At 42.3% G+C, this 6,363-nt stretch overlaps 1 long non-coding RNA gene across 1 annotated transcript; it reads left to right on the top strand.

Moving 5' to 3' along the window:
* The first annotated feature begins 1,162 nt into the window (after positions 1 to 1,162).
* On the top strand, positions 1,163 to 2,558 carry LOC144807677 (uncharacterized). Its single transcript, XR_013606377.1, has 4 exons — positions 1,163 to 1,238; positions 1,344 to 1,446; positions 1,568 to 1,728; positions 2,469 to 2,558. It is a non-coding gene; the product is annotated as an uncharacterized LOC144807677 (long non-coding RNA).
* The last annotated feature ends 3,805 nt before the right edge of the window (positions 2,559 to 6,363 follow it).

Raw genomic sequence — 6,363 nt, 5'->3', positions numbered from 1 at the left:
CTCACTCAGAGTAACTCCATATCCGGTCACGTTCCATCCAATATACACTAGTGTCTCATCTCTCGGGATAGTCTCATAGGAAATATCTTCCCTAATCATATCTACTATACCCTTAACTAGAGCACTATTCTTTGGATTATCTTTTACAGAACGTAGGGGGTAGACTTCATGTGCGTAGATGAACATTGTTCTGTATGCCCACACAGAACCATTGTGGCTGAATGGCAGGACCAGATAAGGGATACCTTTATCCGTTGTGTGAGGCATAAGACCACACACCCAGCAGTTAGTCGTTTTCATTACTAGTTGGTGTTGGTGCAAAAGCTGAACGAAGGAGTTATTAATAAACTCTAATCTCCTAACGGACTCATGTTCAGGAAAAGGGTGGAAAGAATGCGAGGAAACAGTAGGAGGAGGTATGGGCTGTGTAGTGGGTGCAGATGTCACTCGAAAAGAGAATAAAACATATCCTATTAAAAACATCATTACACTGAACAACATAAAAATGCATAATATCAAAAAGCTTTTCTTGGTCATCATTCTACATATTTTGGCTTTAAAGTTCATTGTTTTGGCAGGTCTCTCCATCTCGAAAAACTCCATCCTCTCTAAATGCTGCTCGCGATGGTAGGGTGTTCTATGCTAAGGAATGCTTCTGTCAGTCCAGGGCAACTCCCTTAGACCAACCAGAACTGTCGACCTAACATCTTCAGCTGCACTCCAAAGACTTGGGCAACCGCGACCCTACAGCTGAACCCGGATGGTGGTTCGAAAAACAAAAATAAAAAAGTTTCTCAGAAGGGAGAGCTGCACTTTCAAAACTTAGCAAAGAAAAGGAAAAAATTGTATTAGTCCATAGTTCTCGGCCTCAGATTATAGCGTTTCTTCCCAGGTACTGTCTGGTCCTGAAACAGGAGTTCAGTCTCTGTAGTGTCCAATCGAATTGACGGTAGCACAGCTTCTTGCAAAAGATTGTCACTTTCTCGTTCAGAAATTGTTCCTTTTATACGTGCATTACTGAACGGCAGAAAACGAGGCACAGTTTCAGTCTCTGAGTCAGCGAGATAGCCTTAGCATAGTGATTTTTCTCATGATATCTAAAGAAGTTACAGGATTACAACAAATATTTTCTACATTTATTTTTCACTTGGCAGGCCTACTGGAATACAGTGCCCACCTCCTCCTTCTGGGAACTTATAGGATTTGCTTGTCCTTGGTTTCCTTGTTAACTATTACAGGTAATTTTTCTTGTGACAGCTTCTCTGTCTTTATATCTTAATCTCAGGCTTTATTCATTTCTTGCCATTTATTCATTTATTTATTTTCCCTTACATGTTTTTCAGAACATGCATATGATGTTCAAACACATGAATTCCTGAGGAGTTCTTTTTTCCTAAACTCAGGATTCTAACCTGACCCAGTCCCGACCTAACAAATAGATATATAGTAAGTTAAGTCAATGTCCTAATTAGATATGTTTAAGCATAGGAGTCTCCTATTCTGTCTTTTATTTTCGTATATTGCCAAATCTGATTATATTTCTTTTCCTATTCTATGTCACTTGGAGGTACAACCTGGTTTGTTCCATACCGAAGGAGAAAAGGATACATCAGATTTTCTATACATCAATTCATACATATTGGATGACTGATTCTGTGAATACGTGGCCAAGGCATTTCAATCTCGTCATATTCTCACTCCTTATGGGACAGCTCACATTTACAAAAGGTAATTAGATATAAAGCATATACTTGCTTGTGTGAGACGGGTTTTTGATATGATTAAACCTGTCCAGATGTTTTTCAAGGCTGAGAGCAACTCCTATTGCGGTTCTCTTAAGAACATTAGAGCTCAGACATATTTTTACCTCGTTTGCTTTTTGAGCCCTGTATGACCTTTTGGCGGGGTTAGCTTTGAAGGAGGAAGAGGGGGAGGGGTAGGGGGAGGGGGTTGCCCACTCCTCTCAGCCCCCACATACCATGTAGGACCGGGTCAGACATGAGAAATTTCTGCCTTTGGTCAATGACTCCCCAAAAGTTATTATGAATATCTATCAAGTTTTGTTTTCCCTACCAATGTGCAATTACCTACCTTCGGTGATCATTACCACAAACTGTTTATATTGTACATAGTTTTATTTGTATAAAATAGTCCATCAATATATGAACATTGATCTGCAATTTCATCTATAGGCATTCTCCCTTTGCCTAACCAAAGAAAAGAAAGAAAAGAAAATTCTGTATATATATCCTCCGCTGTACATAGTTGTTGATATCCAAAGACGGTAGCCTCTTTCTCACTATGTTCTCTGAGGATTGAGGCTATTTGTTTGTACAAGCTCCTAGGTCCGTGTTTTAACATGTGTTGTTTTTAAAAAAATCTGTTTTGTAAATTGTGTTGTTGTTAAATTGTTTATCACTTAACGTAGCTAGTATAGTAATCACTTGTTTGTATGTTTTTACCGACAGCCCTGAAGAAGTCCCAGCTTGGGACAAAACGCGTCGGCTGTACATTGTTGTTTTGAATGCACTGAAAATAAAGATCATTTGAAGATTAACAACATCCTGTCATTGCAAAACGTTCTTATTCATGCTTATTAATAGCATTGTAATTTGCTCAATTTCTTCTTGTGGTGCACCTTTGCAGTGGTTTAACTAGTCAGCGACACCCTCCTGGACCCACCGGTCATACGGCAGAGGCAAAGGGACCCTCTTGCAGTGTACACCGTGGATCCAGTTTTTCTTTCCTTCCACTCGAACGGCTGATCTTGTTGAGAGAAGGACTAGATGAGGGCCGGTCCACCGGGGCTGGTCATTCTTTGTCCATTGAAAATTCTTGACCAGCACCCAGGATCCAGGATCGATGTGATGACCTGGACCTTCAGAGACCTGAGACAGAGTATCGTGAACCTGTTGGTGTAAAACACGCAATTTAGCCGTCAATTCATACAAATAGTCAAGCAGTACAGGGTGTTCGATCTCACTGAATTTTGTCGGCCTTGGCACTCCCCTATGTTGGCCGGGCGGCCGAACACTATTTCATAAGGACTAAGTCCCACTCGCGAATGCGCAGTCATTCTTGTTGATAGGAGTGCTAAGGGCAGAGCGTCAGGCCATTTAAGACCAGAGCTCGCTTGAATTTTGGCCAATTTTAGTTTTAGCGTACCATTATAGCATTCTACTAGTCCAGCTGATTGGGGTGATTTGCAGCGTGGAATTTTTGCTGGATACCTAGCCCTTCGCATACTTTCTTCATCACTCGACCCACAAATTCACTCCCAATGTCACTCCAGACCATTCTCGGCATTCCAAATCTAGGGAAAAACTCTTTCACAAGGGCTTTAGCTGTGGATAAGGCAGTGTTGTCTTTCAGGGGATATGCTTCTAACCATCTCGAAAAGGCACAAACAACAACGAGTACGTATTTCAAATTGTTGCACCTTTCCATGTGGATGAAATCTAGCTGCAAAACCTCGAACGGATACGTTGGAGGCGCAAAATGACCAGCTGGAGTTGGGGTTACCCTACCAGGATTGCAATTCTTGACCACATTCTCTGCACACTTAGGAATTCCAGCATTTTGCCATACTGGAGCCAACATCTTACAAATCCCTTTCACACTGATATGAGCCATTCCATGGGCCATTGTAACCACTGCAAGCACATACGCATCGGGTAACAACCATCGCTGATGCTCTGACAATTCAACCCAACAACCATTTGCATCTATTTTACCCGTACTCTCTCTCCACACACTCAACTCTTTCTCTGTAGCTTCAGCTTGAATATACTTCACACTCTCTATCGTGTCTTCACACATTCCAACGTCACCAATCCATCTTGCAGGGCCTGCAACATACATTCGACTCATCACATTCCTTGCTGTTTCTTTTGCGATTTGATCAGCAAATGCATTTCCACGACCAACATCATCAGTCACCTTCTTGTGTGCACTGCATTTTACAATCGCAACTTGCAACGGCAAAGTAAGTGACTCGAGAAGCTCATTCACCAACTGACCATGCTGAATCTTGGCTCCATGCGAAGTCAGGAACCCACGTTCTTTCCACAATCGTCCAAAACTGTGAGCCACACCAAATGCATACTGGCTGTCAGTATATATGGTCACTTTCATTCCTTTCGACAACACACACGCTCTCGTAAGTGCAATCAACTCTGCTGCTTGAGCTGAATTATGTGGGATACGTGCAGCTTCAACAATCGTATGCAAAGTCGTGACAGCATATGCTGCAGTCTTATCACCATTCGGAAGCTTGAAGCATGAACCATCCACCCATAAGGTACCATCACACTTCACAAGAGGAGTGTCCTGAAGGTCTACTCTCCCTTTCGTTTCTTCTTCTCTTCTGAGAAAACAATCATGCTGTTCAGAAGCATCTGTCTCTGCTACAATTGGCAACAACGTAGCTGGATTCAACGTGTTGAATCTCTTTATGTGCACATGACTTGCTAAAAGTGTCAACTCATAACCTGACAATCGAGCACTAGTTAAGTGCTGTGTCTTGGTCCTGTTTAACAACGTGTCCACTGCATGTGGAACCATCACAACCAATGTATTATTCATCACTAAACCAGCAGACTGTCGAATAGAAACAGCTGCTGCTGCTGTGGCTCTTAAACTACTCGACAACGCTTTAGCTACTGGGTCCAAAGTCAACGAAAAATACGTGCATGGACGCTGCTTGTTTCCGAACAACTGTGTCAACACTGACAATGCACAACCTTCTTTCTCATGGACATACAATGTAAAGGGCTTACTGTAGTCGGGGGTACCCAACACAGGAGCCGAACATAATGCATTGCGCAATTCGGAAAAACTTTTCTGACACTCTTCAGACCATGGAAGGGAATTCGGTGTATCTTTACAAGTTAATGCCACCAATGGTTTGGCCAACAAAGAAAAATTCGGTATCCATTGTCTGCAGTATGATGTAATGCCCAAGAAAGCACGCACTTCTCTCTGTGTTCTTGGCACACTCAATTTCGCAATTGCCTGAATTCTTTGTGGGGTCAGTTTCCTTCCCTCCTTCGATAAGAGATGACCTAAGTAGGTCACTTCTTGTCGACAATATTGCAATTTTGAAAGAGACACTTTGTGGTGCAGCTCAGACAAATGACGCAACAATGACAATGTGGCTTCTCTACAGATTTCCTCAGTATCTGCAGCAACAAGCAGATCATCAACGTACTGAATAAGTGTAGCGCCATCAGGTAAGACAATCGTATCAAGCTGTGTTTTTAAAGCTTGACCATATATCGATGGACTTTCACAGTAGCCCTGGGGAGCGCGTTTGAAGCGGAAGCTTCGGCCTCCTAAACTGAAGCCAAAAATATCCCTACTCTCCTCGGCAATCGGGATGCTGAAAAAAGCATTCTTCAAGTCAATCACCGAGAACCAGGTCGCGGAAGCTGGAATCATAGTCAATAGGGCAGTGATATCAGGAACAACTGGAAATTGTGGCACAACTATTTTATTCACCTCTCTAAGATCAATCACGAATCTGTAAACAGGTGGTTGGGAAGGGTCAGTACGCTTCAAAACAGGCAGAACAGGACTATTGCAAACGTTGCCTCTTGTCTCTTCAATTACATCTTTTTCAATCAAATCATAAATGATCGCTAGCAACACTTTTTCACCTTCACTAGAAATTTTATATTGGGGAATGCGTGGCATTTTAACATTGGCTTTCAATGTCACAACATATGGCAGTATTTCCAAAAGACCCACATCATTAGAACCAGTAGCCCAAAGAATATTAGGGAGAAACGACAGTTCTGTCGGAAGTTTATCCTTCGACAAATACATTGGAGAAACCACTTTCTTACCCAGTGTAAGTTGTACTCCCGAAGGAGAACTGTACAAAGTCGCATACAATCTTTTCAACAGATCCAATCCTAACAAGTTTTCACCACAACCTGTTGTTAGAATAAGGGGTGCTTCGAATTCGCAAGGTCCAACAGAAAGGGACATAGGACTAGAAATCGGGTTTCTAACCGGGGCGCCAGAAAAACCTACTGAAACATTCATTTCGGCAGACAAAGGTGCGCCAGGGAGTTTAGAGTGCATAATATAACTCTTTGTAGCACCAGTATCCAACAGAAGGCTCTGACACACCTGATGTAATCACCTCAACGTAAGGTCCACTCTGATTTACTGGAACTGAAACAACTCCCTCTCTTTGTCTATGGCTGTCCTAGCAATCATTACCTTCCATATTCTCATCTTCTGCATAGGAGTCATCAGCATGGTACTGAGCTGTCTTACCAGACGCGTTATTCTGCTGATCAAAACTATTCATTGAATTCTGAGGCGGAAAGGAACGTGCGTTCTGGGGGAAATTTC

The sequence above is a fragment of the Lissotriton helveticus genome, chromosome 1_2 (genome assembly GCF_964261635.1).
Source record: "Lissotriton helveticus chromosome 1_2, aLisHel1.1, whole genome shotgun sequence".
Lineage (NCBI taxonomy): Eukaryota > Metazoa > Chordata > Amphibia > Caudata > Salamandridae > Lissotriton > Lissotriton helveticus.
Note: the sequence above shows the minus strand (reverse complement) of the source record. Positions and strands in the feature narration are given on the sequence as shown.